The sequence below is a fragment of the Monodelphis domestica genome, chromosome 1 (assembly GCF_027887165.1).
Source record: "Monodelphis domestica isolate mMonDom1 chromosome 1, mMonDom1.pri, whole genome shotgun sequence".
Taxonomy (NCBI): Eukaryota; Metazoa; Chordata; class Mammalia; order Didelphimorphia; family Didelphidae; genus Monodelphis; species Monodelphis domestica.
This window is the reverse complement of record NC_077227.1, coordinates 732,390,222-732,417,377: the sequence shown is the minus strand read 5'-3', so window position 1 is coordinate 732,417,377 and position 27,156 is coordinate 732,390,222. Positions and strand designations below refer to the sequence as shown.

At 37.9% G+C, this 27,156-nt stretch overlaps 1 protein-coding gene and 1 long non-coding RNA gene across 6 annotated transcripts in view; both read left to right on the top strand.

Annotated features, from left to right (window-relative positions):
- The window catches only part of LOC130458522 (uncharacterized), a 53,934-nt gene extending 29,937 nt beyond the window's left edge, over nucleotides 1-23,997 (top strand). Inside the window, exon 2 of the long non-coding RNA XR_008917927.1 lies at nucleotides 19,741-23,997. This is a non-coding gene — a long non-coding RNA (uncharacterized LOC130458522). The remainder of the gene's footprint in view (nucleotides 1-19,740) is intronic.
- The window catches only part of CTNNA2 (catenin alpha 2), a 1,548,366-nt gene that overhangs the window by 828,363 nt on the left and 692,847 nt on the right, over nucleotides 1-27,156 (top strand). The gene's annotated exons all lie outside the window — the stretch shown is intronic.

The following is a 27,156-nucleotide window of genomic DNA, read 5'->3' as shown; positions in this document are numbered from 1 at the left end:
ATGACCGAGAGGTGAAATGGACAGAGAGTCCAGAAAGCCAAGCATCCTCTCAGTCATTCTCAGTTGCCACTGGCAGAATGCCTTACCTGAGGTGTGTGGGTGGGAAAGATTACTGTTCATTCAAGCAAAGGGTTGAATAGTCAGAGTAGAGACACAGATAAGATTTTAAAACTGTGGATTCAAATGTCCAAATACTTTAAAGGGATATGGTTAGGGTCCTCTTATCATTGGAATTTTTTAATTGTAAAAAACCTCAGAGCCCCCAAAATATCATTTTATAGACAAGGAAAGAGAAGCCCAGAGTGAGAAAAAATGTCTTTTCAGTGTCTGGAACATAATAGGTGCCAAAGAAATATTTATTGACTGTTTGATTGACCAACATCATAACCATATTGCTTCAAAATGAGGATTATAGTCTGTGGATTCCTTTATATATTTCCTTATAAAAGCATTGTTTGCACACTCCTTCTAGGGAAAGACTGCTTGATGGATGAACTTGTAAAAAGATTCTATCATTTTCCTAGAGGTCCTTAATTGAAGTGACCCTCCAAATGTTTGTAGTCATTGGGCTGATCAAACCAAACCAAACAAAAATTTTACGCATGCAAGCTAATTGCTTTTATCTTCATCTAGCATACATGGTTCTTTCTCAAACTAAAGTTGTGCTTTCACTTCAGGTGGAAAGAATCAGAATTGCTCAAAGACAACAGACCATAAATGGCCCGGGGTGATTAATAAGTAAATTTTGTATGTGTATTTGGAGGGGAGAGAGGGGATCAGGAATGAAGTTTCTTAATGACATCTCCTGTGGACTGTATAAATCGATGAATTTCAAGTGCAGCCATTTATGCTAAACAAGGTGAAAATGGTGAAAAGACTGACTATATTTTAATGTGCTCTAAAGATATTAAAAGCCTCTGGCAGTCCATAAAATATCATCCCTCCACCCTGAACGGGGTGCCCATTACCAACGAAGGGCTTCGTTAATCATAGGCAGATAACAAAATGTGTAGGGTGGCTGTAATTGCTAATAGGCTTCGCAGAACTGAGGGGGAACCATTTTTAATTCCATTCCTATCTCTTCCCTGAACAGCCTGAACCAATGTTCCTTTGTGCTTTTTATTAGTCATTCTAATTTGTCTGAGAATTTTTACTTCCTTCACAGCTAAGTTGTCTAATTGCAGTAGATAGGATTTCTTTTTATTAAAAGTCGGGCTACATATGTTTGCTTAGCTAAACATTTGTAAATAATTAGCAGTGAAACATGTGTAAGTGTGTGTTCCTCAATGATGAATTTTTGTTAGTTTAATTAACCCCTGGGTCCTGACATTCAGGAAGAATTTTGCTGACTGCTCTTTATATTGCTATTTAGAAAAGCCTGGAAGAATTTTGGAATCAGAGCCAGAGAAGAGTTTTGCAGTCATCCTATATTCCCCTCCACCATCATTTTGTAAATGGAAAGCTAGCCCAAAAGGGAGAATTAGCTAGATCAGTTATTCAGCTGGTTTTTGGTCTCGGGCTCCCAGGGAAATGTTCTTTCTCCAGCATCCCCATTTCTGTAAATGGAGATGTCTTCTTGGGTAACATTTGTCAATAGGAGTGATTTTTTTTCATTCTTCAGGCAAATCTGGGAAGTGTTGGTGGGAGAAGGAAGGCCCTTAGTTTGGGATTTCTGTGGAGGATGAGGATTTTTTTCCTGAAGACTTTTCATTATTTATTTTAAAGAATACAAGGATTTAAACAATGTCAGAGGGCAGGGAGAGATGGTTTCCATTTCAGACCTGGTTATCATCAAATAGGGCAATGCTTGAGTGTGAGTGGATAGTTGTGTGAAGTGTTGAGTCCCTAGAATTTTCCATTCAATCAACTAATCAAGGATTCATTAAGGACCAAATGTTTTATAGGCAGTGGACTGGGTCATAAAGATACAGAGACAAAAATAAAAGCCTCTTCCTTCGAGGAGCTCACATTCTAATTCTATGAGCGTAGCTATACTGTATATAATCTAGACAAAATTAATGCCAGGTAATTATGGGAAGAAGGGCACCGTGGCCTGGGGAGGGGTGAAAACTTAGGTTTTCTGTATAAAATACTACTTGAATAGTCTTGAAAGTAATTAGTAATTCCAGGAGTAAGAGATGAGGAGGGAAAGCGTTCCAGGAAGCTACAATGGGAACATGAGGCTTGTGGCTCAGAAATGAAGGATTTTTCTCTGTAAAAGAGTGAAGCATCCATTGATCCAGGAAGAGCTGCATTCTAAAGAGAATTTGAGAGGAAATGAAACTTTTGCTGTCATCCTTTTTTCCTACCTCTTTTCTAGAAAGTTGATATTTAAAATCTTAAAGCCTATGATGTCTATTAAGACTGCAGATTTTGCCTTTTCCCTTTACCTTGACTCAGAGAGCCATATCAGTGACCACATCATCTGTCCAACCAGTCCAGGCAGTTATCCTTCTGCTGATGGTCAACTTTTCCTCCAAGAAGCACTTCAGAATCACCAGAGAGAGCCACTTGAATGAAGCTGGAATCAGTCAGAAATATCTGATCTTTTAGACTGAGAAAGTCATCCCTCAGGCTGAAAGTGCCATTCTTGGGATTATAATTTGATCACCTGTGCTTCAAGAAACAAACAAATGGGGGGAGATGGTGTGGTCAGTTGGTCAAAATTGGTCAAAAAGCAGAGAAAATATGAAATGTAATGAAAATGGGTGGCTCATTAGATAGAGACAGGTCTAGAAATGGGAGGTTTGGGGATCAAATCTGGCCTCAGATACTCCCTAGCTGGGTGACCTTGGTTAAGTCACTTAACCCCCATTGCCTAGCTCTTCTGCCTTGGAACCAATACACAGTATTGATTCCCAGATGGAAGATGAGGGTTTAAAAAAATAAGCACACCAACAAGAGGCATTGAGGAGCCTGAAGTCCAGACTTGTGGATATGGGGGCTCAGGGCTGTTTCTATGTCACCCTCAACCCTATGTATGGTTATAGGTTGACTCAGATGACATGAGTTCTAATCATGCCTCAGATTTGTCTATGACTTCAGGAAAATTATGTAACTTGTTTGGATTTCAAATTCCTTACATGCAAAATGAGAAAGTTGACTGGATGGCATTTAAATTTCCTTCCCACTCTAAATCTATGATCTTATCATCTTTGATATTCTCTGAAGTCTTAAATTAACTCTGAGTTTTGGGGATATTACGGTTGTTTCAATTCTGCACCATTTTTTTCTGAAAGAGACTCAAACATATGTAGGGGTCAGGCTTTCATCAAACCTTCATTGTGTTAATGATCTAGATTGAAAATAGATCTTGTTAAATATCAGAAATGATCCAAAGACCTAAGATCTGCTTCTGAATCTTCAGCAAACATGCCTCCACACCCCTTTCCTAGCTTCAGTGAGGGTGATGACAAACAATGAAACAATCATTTTTTTTAAGGGCTTTTTGCAGGAATGATTTTTAGAAGGGGAAAATAAACTCCCTGGGAAGAGCGATGACAGCAAGAGAATGCAATCAAACCAAAAGAATCCATTTATGATTCCTGACTTTCATGGGTCCTAAAGGAGCGAGGCTACTTTGACTGGGGCTTTTGAACAAAAGATAACAAATGTGGATTTCCCCTCCCCTCCTTGATTTATTTTGATGAAAAAGCAAAGGAAACCTATTCAGTGACCTGGCCTCCTTCAGTGAAAAAGCTTGCCTGTCTCCATCTGCCTGTTGTGTATAAATTGAATGGACATAAAGACATCTGCTTTCTCAACTCAGTGAGTTTGATGTCTTCAAAACCCCAGGAACCAAGCAGGATGTAAAGTGCATTGTGGGGGATCTGGAAAATGGGCATGTGGCAGAAAATCCAGGCAGGGGGAAAAACCATGGGTGCTACACCTGGGTACTCTGCCAAGATGGATAGCTGGAGCAGGGTAGAGTTTGAGTGGATTTCGACTTAGGGATTGCAATCTAGTCAGACTCTATCCCATTTTATGGTTGGATAATCAATCGATGAGCATTGATTAGGAGCATAGATTTAGACCTGGAAGGGACCTTAGGCCTTGCTGGGGTCAATTCTTGTTCTACATTTTACATATGTGGACAATAAGTCCTGCTAAGGTTTAATGGCTTGCCCAGGGTGACACAGAGGCTAAGTGTCTACACTTGGATTTGAACCATATCACCCAAAGATAAAATCACATGGATAGAATCTGATTTGGAATTTAAACCCTGATTCTTAACTTCAGTTTCATCCCCTAATCTGCCATGCCCCAGTGCCTCTTCAGTTGTCTGCTACTTGTCAAAGCATGACACAAGTGCTTCCTATTTGCTAGGCACTATTTTAGATAGTGAGATGTAAAGGGAAAAATATTCAATGGAGTGATGACATTCTATGGGAGAAGATAATATGAACATGGAATTTAAAGGGAAGTGGGACATCTGAATTGAAGATTATTTAGAAATGGGGGAAATGTTCTTCTATCTTGTCAGGGAAGGCTGGAGTAGAAGAGTGAATCAGAGATGTTGAAAGATCAGAGATCCAGACCAACACTTTGTTTTCTTGACACAGGGAATTCCTTTCAAAGCATCACTTAAAACAAACAAGCAAAAAACCCCAACAAACTTTACTTTCCACCTTAGAATCATTCCTATGTATTGGTTCTAAGGCAGAAGAGTGGTAAGGGCTGGGCAATGGGGGTTAAATGACTTGCCCAGGATCACACAGCTAGGGAGGGTCTGAGGCCAGATTTCAATCCAGGACTTCCTATCTCTAGGCTTGACTTTCCATCCCCTAAGCCACTTAGCTGCCTCTTGAGCATCATTTTTGACGGCATTAATAGGAAAGGTGAAATTAACTGAAGAGATTATTTTCACCCATTAGTTATCTCCCTGAAAGTATGGGACATGATAAAGCTAAATTTTGTGGGATATGAGAAAGTTCCCATCTTATCCAGAAAGGAAAAATGAAAGCACTCAACACAATACAAGAACAATGATAGAGTTTAGTACCACGGACAGTAAAAACCTGGGTATTATTGCTAATTTGAACTTTGAAAAGTCTCAAAAGCCAGTTTTTCATTGAATCAGTGATTCTTTGAAATACCATAGAATGAATGCTGAACTTTGACTTCATCTAAGTTTGACTTCTAGCTTTCTCACTCCCCCGTGTGTTTTTGGGAGAACTTTTTAATCTCTCTGAGGCTCATATTCCTTAGTTGTAATTGAAGGGGATATAACATGCCTTCTGAGGACACTTCTAGTCTGAGCACTATCAGCCTGAGTCAATGAATTAAATTGTTTCATTAAGTTCTGTTCTTTTTAAAGTGACTTTCTATACTCCTACCCACATCCCATTGTCTAATGATTACAAGTCTATAGATTTAGAAGTAGAAAGAATTTCACAGAATGTCTAATCCAACCAAGCAATTTTACAGATGAAAAAAGACCCAGGGAAGTGACTTGCCCACAGAAACATAAGTGGTAAATGCCAGAGGCAAAATTTGAATGCAAGAAGTCTCACTTCGTAACTAGAACTCTTTCCATTGTACCATGGCTTTGTGGGTAAATAAGTCCTCCATTTTGATCTGGAGAAATAATTCATTTGTTGCTGATTTCAAGTCCTGACTCTGAAATGCCATTCCTATCCTACCTGCTCCATTTCTGTGGTCTTCAAGATCATTGATAAGTCTTATAAATTTTGACATCATCTGGTCCTTCCCTCTGGCATGTGAGATTTTTTCCCCCTTTAATTTATAGGTCACCTGGCCTCTCCTTCATTGATTCTTAGCTTTTCTGTTTGTTCTGCTCACCCCTCTTCACGGAAAATGCCAATTCTCTTGGCAAGTAGTTATACCATGATGCAATGTTACGGTGGGCTTGGAAAGATTCTGGTTCTCATCTGGTTCAGCATTGCCACATGGGATACTCTGGTAAAATGTGCTGGAAAGAACTCTGACCTTAGAAAAGGAAAAATATGGCTTAGTGGTAGTGAGTTAGCCAGACCCTGTTTGCCTTCTTTTATGACCCTTTAGCCAACCCCCTTTCTTGTGCGCTTTCTCAGAGGCTGTTAATGAACATCTTCAGCCGCCTGAGTCCAGCCTCCCACTTTCTTGGTTGGCAGAAATGTGTTCAGTTCTGAAGAGCTCCCAGATTTCTTCTTTTTCTGTCAGTTGTGCTCTCCATGGTCATGACTAAAGAGCTTGAAGCCTGCTATTGGAACAGACGGGGAGAAAAGACCTATCCAGAGAAGTCGAAATTGAAATTCCCGAGGAAGGTATTGAATGCTGTCTTTATTAAATATTTCCACAAGCCTGCTGGCTTTGGCAGTTTTCCATGGTCACCACACCACTTGTCACTCTGACTAAATTTAAAAAAATGGGGGGAAAGATGGGGGCAGAACACACAGTGCTTGTTCTGAAGTTATTAAATCGAATCCAGCGATTTTAGAATTAAATAGGGCATCTGACATGGCCATCCTTTTTCTTCTACCCTCTAATAATATAGTTTGATTTCTAACCATGAGCTTCGTTCCACATCCACCAATAGTAAAAGAAAGAATAAATAAAGGAAGAGAATATTGGAAAAGGATGAAGAGGAATGGGGTAAAGCATTACTTAATTTCAAAAAATAAGGAATCAAAACAATGATTATTCTTGTGCATAAAACTCATCCCATCCACTGCCTTCTCCTTATACCCAAAGAATTCAGGAAATTGTACATCTTACAATTGGATGGCACTTCAAGAAGAAGAAGAAGACCTCCTTTGTGAAATAAAAATTCCCACTGTGAGATTTCTGGTAATTGGCCATCTATCTAAGCTTGAAGACAACAAAGTGATGAGGAACTTAGCACCTTTGGTGGAAGTCAATTCTGTTTCTGAATAGCTTTCATTGTTAGAAACTTTTCTTTAGGCGATGATGAAATCTGCTTCTCTTTAACTTAGAACCACAACTCTAGAGCAGAAAGAGAAACGAATGGCTATTTTACCCAACTTCTTCATTTTACAGATGAGGAAACTGAGGACCACGGAGAGGGAAAAGTCTTATCCAAAAATACATAGCTGATTAATGACAAAAGTAAAAACAGATTATAACCTAGAGGGATCAAGTGACACAATAGATAAACTGATGATCCTGGAGTCAGGAAGACCCGAGTTCTAATTCAGTCTCAAATAATTACTTGGGTATATTTCTCTATGCAAATGCTTTATGAACCATGAATTGCTATTTTAAATCCCAGCTCTCATCATCGCCATCATCCTCATGATCTTGAAGTCTATAGAAATTCACAAGATTAGTTGGGAGAAGATTTTCATTAAGATCCGCCACCCTCATACTATTCAGCCTTGTTGGAGTGAAAGTACATTTAGATGAGTTTAAGTCCTCATCAAGAAGGTGGGCTATTAGAAGAGAGAGTTTAATATCCATGATGCTGAGAAAGAAATCAGACCTTAGAATAGTAGAGGGATGGGAATAGGAATGGGAAGAGGATTCCACTTCGTCAGACCATATTTTTGTAGTTCTTTCCCCCTTTATTAAAGGAAGTCAGTGACTCATGGAGTTAAGATACAAAAATGAAAGAGATTAATGGAGAGCCTCAGGGGATCTGCTCTGGAATTAATACACTTCTTGGAAATGCAATGTTCCAAAATCACAGTGTTTGCTGATGCCAGTCAGCCAATTAAATTGGTAGTGCAGAGTGTGCGGGACATCTCTGTCAAATGCCTTCACAACCTACAAAAAGATGGAGATAGTACCCTGGTTTCTGTGTTACTTGGTTGGAAGGGGCACTCCACAGATGGTAATGAAAAGATGAGTAGTTCTGTTGAGTCAACAAGAGTTGAGCTGAGTCAACAAGTATTTATCAAATACCTACTGTGATCTAGGCACTGTGCTAGACATGGGGGCATTGAGAAAAGCAAAAATGAACCATGCCTCACCTTGAATGATCTTGAATTCTGTTAAGATGGTTAGATAGATATTTGTGATGCTGGAATGGCTGCCTCTGAAAGCTACTTTTCTGTGACTCTCTCAAGAACATCTGGAGCATCCTGCAGTGTCTTCTCTCAGCTCTGTAAGTAATTGGTACAGAGAGCAAAAAGAGACCTGAGGGGCCACCTATGTCAGTCCCTCATTTACCTGTCCCTTTTCACTTTCTGATTCATGCCTGGGATAGCTCCAATTCCTAGCTTCCCTGGCTTCTTTCAAGCATCAATTCTAATCCCACCTTTTACAGCAAGCCTTCCTTGTGCTGCCTACTTCCCCCATTGGTATTTTCCCTCTGATATCATTTTCCATCCACACTGCATATTTGATGTATACAGTTATTTGCATGTTGTCTCCTCTATTGGAATGTGAGCTCCTTGAAGAAAGGAACTGTTTTTACTTTCTTTGTATGCCTAATTCCTAGAACATTGTTAGCCTCTAATAAATGATGGTTCTCTAATTAATGGAATATCAACGGAGGGAGAAACCAATGCCCAGTGAGGTAATGACTTACCCAAGGTAACAGTGATATCAATAGGTCTTGTGACTCCAGTGTTTTTCCCCTATTATATCAATCAATCATTCATTCCCAGTTAAAGGGCTAGAAAACTTGGAATCAGGATAACATGTTCAAATCCTGCTTCAGATACCTGCTATCTATATGACCATAGGTAAGTTATTTAATGTCTCAGGGTTTCAATTTCCTCATCTGTGAAATGAAAATAATATTAAATCTACTTTTCAAGGTCCTTTTGGAGATCAAATGAGATAGCATGCATAGTGATGTGTAAACCTTGAATCACTATATGGATACTTGCTAATAATGATGAAGATGATGATAATAGCTGGTTATCATGTGCCAGATACTATTTTAGGCACTGGGGATACAAAAAAAAAATAAAAACACAATTGTTATTCCCATTGAATTCATATTTAAATGGGTCCATGCATGAATCAGGAGTAGAATGTCATTATTGATCATGGTATTCCTTTGTTTGTATTCTGTTTCTCCTTCTTCCTTACCAACTCTGTTTCCCTCATGATGTACTGCTCCCCACCTCAAGAGAACATGTGCTATGCCCCCCTCATTTCCCAAACAGGGGAGGAAGGAAGTGCTCTCATTGAGCTACTGGGTAGAGATGGGGTCATAGGAGAAATGTCCTCTGCACAGGTGAAGAGGGGGAGGGGAGTGACCAGAGTGCTCTGCTCCCCTCCAGCTCTGCTGCCTATGAGCCACCCACCTTACCCCTGTGTTCTGGGCAGAGGAGCAGAGGATGTGAAAAAATGTCCTCAGGCATGGTGGAAAGGAGGGAGGGGAGCAGCTCCATCAGACTTCCTCTGCCTTTCTAGTAATGAACTAAGAGTGAGTGGGTGGGTGGGTGGGGAGAGTGACTGAGTGCCAAAGAGTGTGCTCTGCATGCCATCTTTGGCACCCATGCCATAGGTTCGCCATCACACTTCTTTGTATTGGAGCATGCCAGATGGAAAATTGCACCTGAGGGGTATCTTACTCTCATTTAGACTCTATTTTTCCTTCTTCTTCTGTACAACTAATGATTAGCATGGAAACTGAAGAGAATCTCTAGTTCTGAGTATCATCTCAATTACTTAGCTCAATATTTCGTACTTTTCCCATTCCTTTTTTTGGGGGGAGGGAAATCAATCTGCATTTTTTCCTACTTGTCTCTCTAGTTTCTTCCATCTCTTCACTATCTATTCCCTTTATTCCCTCTGTATTCCCCTCTTTTGCAATTTCTTTATTTTTCCTTTAATTTTTGCCTCCTTTTCAATCCTCATAGAAATAAATCTATTGTCTCTTTCTACATCATTCATTACATGTTTCTAGGGATAAAAATACTAATCATAAATATAAATGTGAATCTTTAAGATTTGCAAAACACTTTGTATATACTTTAAAAATGACCATTATTAATTTCATCTTAATAGATAAAGAATTTGAAGAAGCTCATTACATTGGCTGAGTCACACAGATAAGTGTCAATATGGTACTTAGACCCAGGACTGGACATAATTTTTTTTCTTCAGGAGGCTACCATCCAGAACAGAGAGTGAGTTGGGATCCCAGGAAAGAAAGATTAGAATACAGAAATTAATTAAAGAAGGATGAGGAAGAATAACCACAGTGCTTTGTACATAGTCCATAGTTTTTATTATTATTATTATTGTCATTGTTAATGGTGATCATAGTATGATGATAATGACAATGATAATGATGGTGGTTATTATGGTTTCCTATGACTTCACCAATTATGGATCTCTCAGTGGAAACTTGCTCTACCAAGGCAAATTCACAACTCTACAACTCATATTCTATAAAAATGGAAATTTGAACCCTAGACTTCAATCCCCAGAAGTCCTCGGTATTTCCCAGAATTCCCTATAATGTTACCTGAGTTTCCACCTGGGTGAGATCACAGTTAGTATTTTAACTGGCAGTAACACCTACCTCTAGCTCTTCTTTCTCTTCAGTGCTCTGCATGGCCATTGCAATGATGTAGTAGGTAAGCTTTGAATGGGCTAATCATTCCTGGGCACGTGGTTTTCTTATTTTGTATTTTCTTTATTCCTTGATTTCTAATGATCCTTAATAAACCTCAAATATCATACTTTTATTACTAGATACTAATTTAATTTTTACAGCTCTTAGATAATCACTTGGGGGCACTGAAAGGTTGGGTGCCTTTTCTAGAGTCACATTACCAGTATGTGTCAAAGCCAAGACTTGATCCCAGGTTTCATGACTCTAGGGCTAAATATCTATTTATTAAGCCATTCTGTTTCTCAAATATTTCACATAGAAGTTAAATTAATATATGCAAAAATTACTATGTTAAAATATATATGGAAATCGGAGCCAGGAAGGAAAGGTGATTCTGAGTTCTTGGATGCTTTCTTATGTTTGCCAAGCTGAAGACTGTATGCTTAAGAAAGTGACTTAAAAATTACCTTTTCTGATTGCACATCACTTTTTATTTTTATTCTCTCATTGCAAAAATCTATTATTTTTGAGGATGCCTAGTTATTTCTCAAGAAAACACTTCTAGTTTTATGAAGCATTTTACTCATGACAGTCTTGTGCACTGTGCAAGTTATAATTATTGCACCATTTTGCAGATGAGATGCATTAGTTCAGAGAGGAGGGATTACATATGTGTCTGAGGCAAGACTGAAACCCAATTTTCATCTGACTTTAAGTTCATTCCCTTAATAAAATGCCAACTTGGTCTCAGGTTTGTATGGTTTATCTTCAGGTTTGACCTTAAAAATAGGCCACCTTAGAGGATCTGTTTATAAGCTGAAGAAAATGGACAGGGTCCTCTACTCCAAGATGTCAGCCTCCCTGAATGTAATGCCATCATTATAGCTTCATTTCTTTGTATATCTAAGGTCTTAGAGTTGAATTTTACAAATACACACACTCCATAGAAACTATTAGACATATATATAAATATATACATACATATATATATATTAGACATAGCTACATTGAATGCTTTCTCAGGTATGAAGTAGCTGTGTTATAAAGGGCACCTTAGTTTCTCTCAACCTTTCCTCAAAGGTAAAATATGGATAATAATAGCACATAATTCATGGTATTGTTTTAAGGATCAATAGAAAGTTTTAAGCATCTAAAGAAGCTTCCATAGGTTATAGAATAATGAGAATTTTCTAACTTTCTAGTTTTGCTAGTAGTTTGCTGGTCCTAATGTGAAGCATATTCTTTATTCAATCAACTAGACATATTTAGCTTTTGTGATTACAATATCTGCCCTATTAAACAATGCTATATCAGAAGCACATAGACGTTTTCCTTAAGGGGCAAAAGTGTGTGACGTTGAGAGTTCTTACCAGCTTTTCCTTTTCAATACTATAAACTATTAAAACAAAATTTAAAATATTTTTTCCTTATTATGAGCACATAAACCATTCACAAACATGAATGTTTCCATATACAAAGAATAAAAAGAAGGATTACATATGAAATACTAAATCTCTATCAGGTACAGTTTAGTTTTAAAGTATTTTTTCATTTGATAATGATAGGTCCACCACTGCCCAACTTGTTGGTATTTCCTTCTAAACTTCCCTCTGCTCTTTTCTGTGTATTTTAAAAGTCTCTGTTATTTTTCTTTTTGTCCTCTATTACTATCATTGCCCCTTAGACCTCCCCTATTATAGTTCTTGCCAGTGCCTAAAAAGTAAATAAATAAAAGCCCTTGTTGGTAGTCATAGCTATTGAAGGAAAACAAATTCATACATTGATGTCAGAAAAAAAAAGCCTGTATTACTTGTTCTATATTTCTGGTCTATCTACTCTGTGCCAAGAGGTGGGAATTTTGTTTCATTATCAATCTTCTGGATCACCACTGAAGGTTAAAATGTTTGATTTTCTCATTGTTCTCTTTCATTCTCCTGCCTAAAACCCTGCAATTAGAAAATAAAATAATAATAAGGGTGCCACCAATAGAAGCAAGCCATTAAAATCACCATGTTATTGCAGTAGCACTTTAGAGGGGAAAAAAAAATATACATACTTATGTATCTCTGTATTTCTCTATCTCTCTATATCATTATCTGTCTGTCTATCTATCTCTGTGTCTGTCAGTCTGTCTATGTCTATCTGTCTGTCTGTTTGTCTATCTGTCTGTCTATATCTATCTATCTATCTATCTATCTATCTATCTATCTATCTATCTATCTACCTACCTATCTGTGTATCTATCTCTTTCTCTTTCTTTCTTTCTTTCTTTCTTTCTTTCTTTCTTTCTTTCTTTCTTTCTTTCTTTCTTTCTTTCTTTCTTTCTTTCTTTCTTTCTTTCTTTCTTTCTTTCTTTCTTTCTTTCTTTCTTTCTTTCTTTCTTTCTTTCTTTCTTTCTTTCTTTCTTTCTTTCTTTCTTTCTTTCTTTCTCTCTCTCTCTCTCTTTCTTTCTTTTTTATCTATCTATCTATCTATCTGTCTGTTTATTTATCTGTCTGTCTATATCTACCTTTCTATCTATCTGTCTGTCTATATCTATCTATCTATCTATCTATCTATCTATCTATCTATCTATCTGTCTGTCTGTCTAGCTCTATCTCCACGTGTGTGTATAAACTGTAATGTATTTTATAAAAGTCATAATACCATAGAAGACACTTTAAGGGAAGTTGCTCTTCTTGACTTTACCGAACTAGTGTTGAGGAGTTATGACTAGAACTACCTCTCAGAATTGAGAATAGTAGGCCATATCCCTCTCCCAGGTTCCCTTTGCTTTTCAGTGCCTCTTAGGATAGCATTAGTTTCTTCATAGGTAATGCCACACTGTTGACATGTAGCTTGAAAATTATGGGAGTTGTCCAATGAAGGTTTTCCAAAAATATCTGATTATAGACACACACACACACACACATTTATATATATATATATATATATATATATATATATATATATATATATATATATATTACACTTGGTTCACTCTTTATCAAATGACTTGTTGAAAATTCCTTCAGTCTCATCTGCCCAGTAGGACCACATGATCTCTGCCCATGCATAAAGACTGAATCTTTCTGGGAGAATGAAGAAGACAGATTTTCAGAGGGAGGGAGAGATTTGTAAAGCAGAATCCAAAAAAGAGACCTCAGGGTGATAGCCATGGAAACATGTGAGTCTGTGTTTCAAATGTACCGTGACAACAGAAAGGTCAGAGCCGATCAGCCTGTGAAAGTGGAAACAATGTGTTCAGAGCAGCATCAGAGAGTTTTGTTCATAGCCGTAATTTTCCTTCTTCATCCTTAAAATATCTTCTTCACCAGAATGTTTGGTGATTGTTAGATGGCAGTTTGCCTTTTGGGATGGAAAGAACTCAGGGTTTAGAATCTGGGTAGTTGGATTCTGATCTATATTCTGACACTATCTGGCTATATAACTTGAGCAAGTCAGTTCAACTTTCTGTGCCTCAGTTTACTCATCAGTAAAATGAGTTTAATAGGAACTCCTTTATCTACTTCATAAGGTAAAGGTTAGAATCAAATGCCATAATGGATAGAAAATTGCTAGAAAGAGCTGAAAAGTACTAGTGAAGTGAAAGTTCATCTTGTATGACCCATTCATCACTTCTTTGTAGGATATTATAAATGAACTGCAATTCTTAAATTTTTTTTAACTTAAACATTTCCTAAATGCCTACTCTGTGTACCATATTTTCCTGATCACTAGCGATATGAAGTCAAAGATCCTAAAAGGCAAGAAAGATGTGTCAAATCTCTAAAGATCAACTTTATTAGAGAAATACAAGAAGCATAAAGGAGTCTACTTCAGATGTCAGAATTTGAAATGTGTGACCACATGCCCTTTATGAAACCTAACACAGTCTCATGCTGTGTAGTAAGTGCTTAATAAATTATTTTTATTAATTATTTGGTTGAGTGATCTTTGTATTTTAGTAGAATATGAGAAATGGCAGGCAAAGGCTTCATTGAGAGACCTAGTGTCTAGAAAATGGTCCCATCAGAAGACACAGTAACATCTTGCTTGGTACTAGGGGCTCTTTTTAAGGAGGAAATTGATAAGTTGGTGCATATCCATAGAAGAAGAATCAATATGGTGAGAGGATAATTCCAAATGAAGATTGATTGGAGGAATTTGGGATGTTCAATTTGGAGAAGAGAAGCCTCAGAGGGAAAAATAATAACTTTTCAGCTATTTGGAGTTATCTTTGAACTCTGAGATTCTGTCTTAATAAACTTTGACTCTTTTATTCAATGTCTTTTTTGCTACTCAGAAGCAACTCTTCAACTCCTGATTTCCCAGAATCCCACTGGACTCATGCTTATTTTTCTCTGTTGGTGACCATGACATGGATATGTGGTCAGTGGCTTTTGAGGAGCAAAAACCATTTAGTGTAGTCTTTGAGAGGAAAGAGAGTTAAGTAATAAGCTTGAACTCAGGCATTTTGTCTTATTTGGAATGACTAATATTCCTAGAGCCTACCATATAAAGTGCTTTGCAGACACTTGGTGCTTAATTAATGTTTGTTCATTCAAATTAAAGCTTTTTAATCAAGAGATTAGAAACCTCTGTCCTGAACAGCCACAGGAAAATGGAAACAAAAAAGGAATATTGGTGCATCAAAAAGAGTGACATATATATTTTAGTCATGGGCCCTTAGTTCAAATCCTAATTTCTTCCTTTTACTTAAGTGACGTTAGACAAGTCACCTCCTTGAATTAAGAGGTTTAATTGAAGTTTAATACAAGTAGGGGAAAACTTCCAAAGTAGAAGGATAGAAAAAATAAATAGAAAGGACTGCCTGGGAAGGGTATGAGTGCTGCATTGTTGATGGTCTTCCAATAAATGCTCTATTACCATTTGTTGAGTATATTGTAAAGTGAATCTTTCTTGAGAAAGTATTGAATTAGATAGCTTCAGTTTTCCTTTCTAATATTGTGATTGTGTGTCTAGTCTAGAATTATGGAACCTAAGAGTAATGGACTTTTTCTTTTCTGAGGGAGGTAGTTGAGGAGCTATTGGATCTCCTTCCACATTGACTATTGTTAAATTTGAACGTTATTTAGCACCACAAAGTATAAAGCATGGGTGACCATTTATTCAAATGTATGTTGATTCTGTTATGATTAATGAATTTCAAGTCATTTAGAATCCTTACTGAATCCTCAGCAGCTGTAATCCCTTGTGTGTTTATTCAATCATCGGATATTAATTATATCAGAGCTAGAGAAGCAGTGTTGCATAGGGGATGGGGTACTAGACTTGGAGTCAATTCAAATCTTGCCTAGCTTGTGTTACACAAGTATTTTTAAATTCAAATCAAAATGTAGACCACTGGGGCAGCTGAGTGGTCAGTGGATAAAGTGCTAGGTCTGGTATCGGAAAGACATGAATTCAAATCTGGCCTCGGGCACTTCCTAGCTCTATGACCCTAGGCAAGTCACTTAACCCCAATTGCCTAGTCCTTACTGCTCTTCTGCCTTGGAACCAATACTTGTATTGATTCTAAGACAGAGGGCAAGGGTTTAGAAAATGGGGATCACTTGTCCATTCATAAGGATCCCTGAGGGCATCATATTAATGAATTTTTAAGATATAACATTATCTGTATTTTATTGTATTTTTATTTATTTATTTTTTACATTTTTAGCTCTTTCTGGCTACCTTTCCAGTAGGCAATTCACTTAATCTTTGAATTTCTTCATCTATAAAATAGGATGGTTAGCTGAGTGGTTTTTAAGATTACTTCAAGCTTTATAATTACAATTTTTTGACTGTCTTGGTGGGTGAGAGTGGAGGTGGTTGTAAAATTTTGACAATTAAAAAAGAATCTGGACTAGATGACCTGAAGGTTCTTTCCATCCCTAAAAACCTGTGTCTAATATTCTAAACAAGATACTTCAAAGTATTCCTGGCCACTGTCCAAGGCATGAAATATTGAGAAAATTGCAACCCACTAGGAAGAGTAGGATTGATATGCATCTAACCCATTGAGAATTGTAAAACATCCCACATGCATTATCTCATTTGAGTTTCACAAGTTTGGGATTTACACACTAGCGTTGTCGCAACTTTATAAATAAAAAATATGAAAAAAAAGAGGGTTAATGACTTGCCCAGGATCAAAAACCAGGTTATGCTCAGAAGCACAATTCAAATCCACATCTTCCTGACTCAAAGTTCAACATTCTTATCATGCTATCCATGCAACCCTTGAAAGTTCATGAAGGCCAGACCTCTTTCAGTCTTGAAAAGATGGAGTTCATTTTTACCCTCCTTTGTGTTTGCTTTTAGGGCCCCCATTCTATCCCCATTACACATCCATGTATATAATCCTGTTTCCTAATGCTCTTTGACTCTTCCTAACTAGCTGTGGTATCCCTAAAGTAAAGAAGAATTTTCTTTTCATTCAAAATCCATGTTCTGGAACTTTCTCTTCTTCTTTGACTCCCCCCACTCTCCTTCCCTCTGTGCCACATCCTCTCAATTTCCTGTTCTCTTCTCTTCAAAGGGTAAGTGATCTCAAGCATTTAACATTTGTTATAGTGTTATCCCTGATAATTGATTCATTCACATGCAAGTTACACCATCCTGGTGTTCTTTTTAAAACTGAAGAATTCCAAAAGTATAATGACTTAAACTTCATTCCATTAGGAATTTATTTATGTATATGAAATTATATTATTTATATCCAGTTATTGTGGTATTATATATAGAGTTTTAGATAGATGACAGATAGATAGATAGATAGATAGATAGATAGATAGATAGATAGATAGAAAGAAAGATAGACAGAAAGATAGAGAGAGATAGAGAGAGATAAACAGATAGAAAGAAAGGTAGACATATAGATAGATATGTGGAGAGATGGAGAATGAGATGGATAAATAAGTAGGTAGATAGATAGATAGATAGATAGATAGATAGATAGATAGATAGATAGAAACAGAAAGACAGAGACAGAGAGAACCAGACATAGAGACAGAGAGGCAGAGATATGGAGAGAGAAAGATGGAGAGAGAACTGGATAGATGGATAGACAGACAGGTAGATATATAGACAGATAGATAGATAGATAGATAGATAGATAGATAGATAGATAGATAGATAGACAGACAGATAGATAGATAGATAGATAGATAGATAGATAGATAGATAGATAGATAGATAGATAGAGATGGGTAGATATAGAGATAGGGAGATGGATGGAGAGATAGAGAGATAGATGGATGGAGAGATAGAGAGATAGATGGATGGAGAGATAGAGAGATAGAGATAGATGGATGGATAAATAGAGAGATAGATAGATATATGTATGTATGTTATATATTTATATATTTCAGACCATTTGACAGAAATGTAAGGGAGATCTTTTTGGAAGGCTAACAATTATTTTGATGTCCCATTTTGAAGTCTGAGCTTCCCGGAGGAGCACTTGTTCCATTTACCTGCAACGTTGGCTTTAATTATTTCTGAACTCGTCAAAAACAACCTCTCTTTTCTCACTCTTCTGCCAAATGCTTATTAAATATTTTTGGATTCCCATGGACAAAGAAGTAGTCACAGGCAGTTTATTTTAATTTTCTGGTTGATTAATGCATTCCTGTTACTGTGATACTTGGAGAATAGGCCAAGAAGCTCTGTTTTCCTTTTTATCCTGGAAGAACATAGGTATGGAATAGTCAACTGACTGCTATGAAATGGACATTCTGCTGGATCTATCTAAGGAAAAAAAAACAACTCTGTAGACCTGGTCGTATAAGTATGCACAGGAGGTGGCCATTCATAGGATGTTGTCTTACAGGTCCTCCGGAAGCTTCCTCTTTTTTTTTAAACCCTCACCTTCTGCCTTAGAATCAATGCTATATATTGGTTCTAAGGAAGAAGAGTGGTAAGGGATAGGCGATGGGGTTAACTCATTTGACCTCTTTCTACTAGATATCCTAACCACTAATCTCCTCTCACTCTTCTGTTTGAAATGTCTATTTATGGTTTTCTTTTTTTGTTAAGGCTCCAGAAGGTTCACATTAAGACATAATCATGTGGAGGGGATGTTAGGTAGCTCAGTGGACTGAAAGCCAGACCTAGAAACTGGATGACATGGGTTCAAATCTGGTCTCGGATATTTCCTACTGTGTGAACCTGGACAAGTCACTTAACTCCCATTGCCTACCTCTTACAGCTCTTCTGCCTGAGAACCAATACAAAGCATTGATTCTAAGACAGAAGGTAAGGATTTTTAATGGATGGAGAAAAAACATATTAGCCCATGAACTATCATTATAATATTGATATCGGTTGACATGTCAGATCACTCAGCTATCTCTCTGCTGAGGAAAAGGTCTGATACATTTGACAAGTGGTCCTTTAATGCTATTAAACTCTCATCCCTTTTGACTTTTGAGTCTATGGATGAAAGTATCTGAAAAATAACCCTTCAACATCCCCAATTTTATTTTAGCTCCATCTCTCAGGTTCTTTTCAAGTTACAAGTTACAACTTATAGTACCTGTCTGTAGAATGAGCTATAGGGCAGGCATGCTAAGATGGGAACAAAGCAATGAGGGAGGCTCATCTCGATGGCCCATGGAATGAGAATCAAGGATTTAAGTCTAATGCTCTCACTGTGACCCAGCACTGAGAGAACATTATGTCAGAGTTATCAAAGAACTACCAAAGGCAGATTTGGATAACTTCACAATTTGGTAGTGGACTGCCTGTGCCTAATCTCTGATTTTGTACAATGAATTTCATGAGAAATTGAAAATATGTAGCTTTTAGAGCTTCCTTAGAATTCAAGAGGATATCTGAGTTCAAATTTCATCTCTGACACTAGATATCTAGATGAGTTTTGGGCTAAAAATTCCCTTTTTTCACATTTTTGTAGCTAGTAAGTATCTGAGACTGGATTTGAACTCAGATCTCTCTGAATTTAATCCCAGTGCTCTTCTTCCTAGCTGTTCTTTAACTTTAGTCCTGGCTAAAATCACAACTCCAACCTGAAGCCTTTCCTAATCCCTATTAATTTTGGTACCTTCCTTCAGTTGATTATGTCTAATTTATTCTGTAAATATCTTGCTTGTGCCTGGTTGTTTGGATGTTGTCTCCTTCATAAGAGTATAATCTCCTTGAGGGGAGAGACAAGTTTTTTCTTTTCTTTTTCTTTCTTTTTTTTCATATCCCCAGTTCTTAGCAGAGTGTACATAAATAGAGGCATAATAATTGCTTATTGATTGACTTTCCTTTGACAGAGGCAAGAGAGGTGGAAAGAGTAAGTACCTGTGAGGCCATCCAATAGAAAAGTGATCAGTACCCATTGGAAATATACCAACCTCCATGAATCCATGATGCAGTCCTCCTGCATGTCTATATCACTCTGTAGCTCCAAAGAGTACTTCATCCTAGTGATAGTCAAAACCCACTGGATTTCCTCCTCATTGTACATGAAATCAGCTTCTGAGCGGTTTGTTCTGGGCCTGAAACTGTGTCTTAGCTTTCTTCCCTGAAGGGATTGTCTACAGACATCACACAAAGAAATTAATTAAGTGGATTTTCCATTTGCACAGTTTTAATGAATAAATGATGTTCCTATTTGTTTATCTGTTTTCTAATTATATCGCAATTCAAAACCATCTCGGTTTTCTGCATTTGGATGATGTTATTGTAGTATGATTGCTGTTCCATCAGTGCAGGTAACATCATTTTCAATAGATGCGGAGTGCAGTCTTCCATATTTATTAAACTGTGATCTCTATTATTAAAAAAAAGTGTCTCTCTTTTCATTTGACTTATCTGTATAGAACCAGAGAATAGAATATCATGTGCTACATTAGAGATTTAAATAAATGGACAGCACAGTGCCTGACCATAGTAGGAGCTTAATGAATGTTTGTTGATTGGAAAATCTGCAGAGTTTCAAGAACGCGTATGGTCCAATCTTGGTGGTTGACTAGGACAGAAGTTCTGGGGCTAATTTTGTATTAGGGGACACTTGTATTACTCATGTAATGTTGGCCAAATTACCGAACCTTCCTAAGTCTATTTCCCCATCATTCAAATGAGGGGCCTGGAATAGATGGCCTCATCCATATTTTTTTTCATATGTAATCTATGGTTCTGTGATCCAATGAATGTCTGGCCAGGAGTGGCTAGTTGAGGGAGTTCAGTTAAGCAGGAGGACCTATTAGCTGAGGTTCTAGGCCTGGAGGTAAAGCCAAAATAGAAGAAAGAGATAGGCTCCATAGATCTAGACACCCAGGGTTCTTGATCTTTTTTGTGTGTATCATGGATTGTGGGTGAAATTTATGGACCCTTCCTCTGAATATTATTTTTAAAACTCTTACCTTCTGTCTTAGAATTAATACTAGTATGAGGGCAGCTAGGTGGCTCAGTGGATTTAGAACCAGGCCTAGAGACGGGAGATCATGGGTTCAAATCCGACCTCAGAGACTTCCCAGCTATGTGATCCTGTGTAAGTCACTTGACCCCCATTGCTTAGCCCAATACATTGTATTGATTATAAGATGGAAGGTAAGGGTTTTAAAAAAAGAATGAATAGATATTGGTTCCAAGGCAGAAGAGTAAATCCAAGTTAAATTAAGGTTAAGTGGCTTGCCCAGAGTCATCCAGGTAGAAAGCATACAAGGCTGGATTTGAACTCAGGATTTTCTAGGCCTGGCTATCTATCCAGCTGCCCCCCAGAATATTATTTTAAAGGTGATAAAATAAAAAGAATAGGGATATAATAAAATTGAAATAAACTTTATTAAAATACAGTTACCATAATTTTAAAGAATGCTTATAGATAGACTGTTGGTTAAGAACTCCAAATAATGAGGAGAAAAGGATATAGAAATGTCTTCTGAGAAAGGAGGCATGGTCTCAATGGCCTCTAAGTACCCCTTGAAATCTAAGTCTATGGTGCTATAGAAACCCCTTCTCACCTGACTGACAAGTGGCCAGCTTTTCCAGAACTTAGGAATCCTTCACCCTAGTCAGCCTTGTTCCTCACCTTCTGCAAAGTCATATTCATTATAGTCACCTAAAGGTTTCCGTGCTACAGCTCAGCTCACCCACACACTATCTGTGGTCTTCTTCACTCAACCTAATCTGAGTGGTCCAGATGGGCAAAATGGCCCTATCACTCTGCTGGCCTGGGACTCTGAAGGCAAAGAGCTTCCTATGCTACTAGGAGAAGCGGCATTTTTGTCGATCAATCATCAGTGAGATTTTATTATACACCTCTTATGTGTTAGGCACTGTGCTGGTCATTAGAAATACAAATTTGAGGGCAGCTGGGTGGCTCAAGGGATAGAATGCCAGGTCTGGAATTAGGAAGACCTGAGTTCAAATTTGACCTGGACTTCTTCCCTGAGTGACTCTGGGCAAGTCACTTAACCCCAATTACCTAGCTCTTGCTGTTCTTCTGTCTAAGAATTTGATACAAAGACAAAAGATAATGTTTTAAAAGGAAAAAAAAGGGGGGGGAACAAATTCTACTTGCAAAGAACTTTCATGCCAGTCAGAGAGGTAAGTGAAATATTTGTTGTATATACATATATGTTTACATCTATATGTTTACATATGCATAGAAGAAATATAAAGTTAAAAAATGAAAATATATAAAAAGTTAATCAAATGGTAGTTTAAAAGGGAGGACACTGGTAACTGGAGAGAATCAGGAAAAATTCAGACAAAAGATGGTGAATAAATTCAATTATATGTTGAAAAATATTTAAAAACTAGCCACACCTCAAAAATATAGATATATAAACAGACAGATAGATAGAAAGACAGATAGGTAGACAGATAAGATAGAGAGACAGATAGAGGGATGGATGGATGAATAGATATTGGTAGATAGACAGGCAGAGATAGATGATAGATATTGATAGAAAAATAGAGACAGACAGAGAGACAGATGATAGCTAGATAGATGGATAGATAGATATTGATAGAGACAAATGATAGATAGGTAGATAGATAGAGAGATGGATGGATAGGCAGGCAGATGGATGGATAGATAGACAGACAGACAGACATAGAGATAGATGATAGATATTGATAGAAAAATAGAGACAGACAGAGAGACAGATGATAGCTAGATAGATAGCTAGATAGAGAGATAGATGGATGGATAGGCAGGCAGGCAGATGGATGGATGGATAGATAGATACATAGACAGACAGACAGACATAGATAGAGGTAGATGATAGATATTGATAGAAAAATAGAGACAGAGAGACAGATGATAGATAGAAGGATAGATAGGGAGATATTGATAGATAGACAGGCAAATATTGATAGAAAAATAGAGACAGACAGAGAGACAGATGATAGACAGACAGAAGCCAGACAGATAGATTAATAGATAGATTAATATAGATAGATTAATAGATTGATAGGTGATAGACATCGATAGAGACATAGATGATAGACCGAAGACAGTTAGATAGATATATAGATATAGTATGTATATACACATACATATACTCATGACATACTTTAAGTTCAGTCTATAATGCCATTTTCTCCATTATTTGGATAGGGAAGTTATAATGTAACTTTTCTAGTCATATGGCTAATAATTGCTAAAGACAGGTGCCGAGTTAAAGGTTTACTGATCTAGCACTTAATAAAGTGCTTGGCATATAGGTGGAAAAATTCTGAATTTCTTAATCTAAACAATGAACAAAATAAAAAATTTAGCTTGAGCCAGTTCAAACTGGCTCTACCACACCCCTGCTTGAGCTCCATTTTAAAGGATCAGAGGGAACCTTTGAAGCAGGGATAATGAGTCCATGGGATTTAGGTTCTACCATACTAGGAATAGGAAGACCTAGAGAAAGATGAAACTGATGGTAAATCTAAAGGAATCATGAAATAATAGATGTAGAATTACGCAAAGGCCATCTAGTCCAAACTCCTCATTTTACACACAAGGGAACTGAGGCTCAGGAAAGATAAGACTTGCCCAAGTGTACATAAGTAGTGTCAAAGGTGGGATTTGAACTTGGGCCATCTGACTTCAAAGCCAGGGCTATTTCTTCAATGCAGCTTTATTTCCACTCTATCTTGCCTCAGTCACTATCTCACCTGTGTGAATCTGTGCCAGTTAGTGTTTTTCTCTACCAATTCATTTTCTCCTCTGTAAAACTGGGAGGTCTCCTTCAATGATCTTCAGTGAGTCTTCCAGCTCTGACATCCTCTGAGGTATCAATTTCTATTCTCATGTCCCACCTATCTAATTTCACTAAGACCCTCATGATTTAATCCAGTGGCCTTTCCTCAGCATCTCTCATTTTGTTTACTTCCCAGACTCATTGCTCTCTCTGCTGTTTATCCTCTGTCTTGTTTACTCTCAGCCATCACTCCTGTTGGTTTTAGCTAGCTTGTTTTCTAGTGGAATTTTTTAGTAAGATCTCTTTGCTCTTTCTGTTTGATGATGCTTGGCCTGTCCTTCTTGACTGGGTGAAAACAAGGATATAGAAGTTTCCGAGTTCTCTGCCCATCCTCTCACCCTCCTCTCAGGACTCCCAGTCTGACACATCTCCCCTCAGCCATGTCTGCAAAAATATCTTGAGGACTAATGGGTGAATCCTGCTTTTGGATAGGAAAATGATACTATCTTAATTGACTATCTTACCGCTGCTACAGCCTAATAGCAGAATGTGATAGAAAACCAGACTGAGGACTCCATTCATAGTGTTGTTTTTCAGTCCTTTCAGTTGTGTCCAATAATTTGTGACCCCATTTGAGGTTTTCTTGGCAAAGGCATTAGAGTGATTTTCCACCATTTCCTTTTTCTGCCTTTTTTTTGCACATGAGGAAACTGAGGTAAGAGACTTGGCTAAGATCACCCAGCTAGTAAATGTTTGAGGCAACATTTGAACTCAGATCTTTCTGACTCCAGGCCTGGCAACTCTACCCACTACGCCACCTGTCTGCTTATCCATTTCTACAAATACCTTTGCTACTGTATCTTCTTCCAATTTGTTTCCCCTGTCCTCTTTATTCTAGTTAGCTTAGCATTTCCTTGAATTAAAGATCTAATTGCCATTTTATTTTGTAGCTTGGAAAGTAGCATTAGGCTAGGAGTTGGATTTCTGCTTCTAGCCCTTACTACAAGTTTGACCTTAGGCAAATAACAATGGCATTGGGCCTCAGTGATCTCATTTATAAAATAAGAGCTTTGGTCTGCATCGCCTCTCAGGTCACTTCCAGCTCTGTATTTTTGATCTTCTTCTGGAAAGTTTAACTACAGGAATGGAGGGGTCATTGGACTGGAGGTAGGGGTAGGTCCGGGAGGAGAATAAACATCTATATAGATGCTACCAGGAACCAGGAACTGCGCTAAGCACCTTACTTTAAACAAGTATCTCATTTAATCCTCACAGCAACCCTATAAGGTAGGTTCAATTATTATCCTAAATTTACAGTTGAGGAAACTAAGTCACGTATCGGTTAAATGACTTGCCCAGAATCACAACATTAGTTAAGTTCTTGAGAGTAATTTTGAGCTCAGGCTTTCATGACTCCACATGGAGCACCTCTAACAGCTGCATTAGGAATCAGGAAGCCTGAGTTCTGATCCCAGCTTTCTTACTCTCTTCCTTTGACAAGTCACTTATCTCTTGAAATGAGTTCCCTTATCTGTAAATTGAGAGGTTTGGTTTCTGTTGTCTTTGTAACGAGTGCCCACTTTGAACGAACCTTTGGGCACATGGTACAATTTGGGTTAAATCCCTTTTGTGGAGGAGGAAACTGAGGCAGCATGAAGTAAGATGTAACGTTTGCAAAGTCACATGGCTAAGAAGTGCTGAAGTCAGGGTCCTGGTTAAAGGTTTGTTGACGCTAATACTTAATGCAGTGCTTGGCATATAGTAAGTGCTTTATAAATGCTTATCCATCTATTTCAAGTTTTGAACTTTGCACGGAGTCCTTGAGCTTGTTACTATCTCTTCTATCCATAAGATTCTAGGTTTCCATTCCATATATCATCTCTCTGAATTCAGATCATAAAGGAAGACTAGTAGAATGAGAAAAGTCCAAGACCCAAAGAGACTTGGATTCTTCTCCCTCCTGTAACACTTCTCTATCCAAGTGACCAGGGAAGAGCAGGTCTTTTTTTAATCTCTGAGCCTCAATACCCCTGTCTGAAAAATGGGTAAAACACATACTCCGAACCCCGATGAGTGTGCTCCCTGTCACGAATATCAGATGATATAAATTAACTTAATTAGTTTTCAGAAAAAGGTAATTATTAAGATGTTAAAGTAAGAAGAGTAGTTATTAAACATTTCACCCAACAGGCTGTGACGCCCTCTCTGCACACAGAATCCAAAAGAAAATGGTCTTGGATTAGAACAAATGTGACAAAGGGATGACTCAGAGATCCTGAAGGTTCTTTAGCTGAATTCCTCAAGACAGTTTTCTTGGTATGGAGTCATTTATCCAGGGAACCCTTTCCAAAACCTTGGATCTCTGTGCACACTGTCAGGGGCTCCTTACCCAAATCCATAATCACCTGTGTTAGGATATTGATGGGATGACAAGAAGTCCAAAATATTCTGGACCACTAGAAGCCCTCAAAGCCTTCCTCTGGCCAAAATGGCGATGGGAGGAAGAGATGGGGAAAGTCTACGTAGTAGGGTTCTGTGCTTCTCTCCCCCAATGCATTCCTTCTCTAATTTCTTTTGAGGAATTTAGATGACACACTCCTTTCTAATGTCAGGCATTTAAAATTCCACATGCTGATGAGCTCAGTGGTTTTGTTCAAGCTCCCGAAAGCTCAAAAAAGTTGTGCAGCCAATCCAATGGATAGCACCCATGGATGTATCTATCACACCTGGTGAACAACTGGCTCGAATTTTACCTGGTAAATGTGTTAATTCTTTTAAGTGGAATATGATGACATCATTGATTTATTCAATCAGCTCTTCCCCATAAATGGACATAATAAGATCGCAGATTTCATAGTTCAAAGAGACTTCAGAGCACAATTAATCTAGAACAGCTAGGTGGCATAGTGGATAAAGTGTGGAGTCTGGAATCAGGAAGACTCATCTTCGTGAGTTCACACGTGGCCTCAAACATTTGCTAGCTGTGTGACCCTGGGAAAGTCATGTAACCCCATTTGCCTTAGGTTCCTCATCCATAAAATGAACTGGAAAAGGATATGTCATAGTATCCAGTGTTTTTGCCAAGAAAACACCAAATGAGAACATAAAGAGCCATACAGGACTGAAAATGACTGAATGACAAACCCACCAATCAATACCTTCATTTTAGGGGGCAGCTGGGTAGCCCAGTGGATTGAGAGCGAGGCCTAGAGATGGGAGGTTCTAGTTTAAAGTCTGGCCTCAGACACTTCCCAGCTGTGTGACCCTGAGCAAGTCACTTAACCCCCATTGCCTAGCCCTTACCACTTTTCTGTGTTGGAACCCATACATAGTATTGGTAAGGGTTTAAAAACAAACAAAGAAAAAACCCTTCATTGTATGGATGAAGCAACTGATCTCTAGACTGACTAAGAGACTTGCCCAGTATCACACAGATTCTATTTGAGAGCAGGGTCTCCTTAATCCTATTGCCTTTATATTCCCAATAACTGTCATAGTACCTCTTATGCATCACATCCTTGTTGAGTGATTTTTGGATCTGCATAC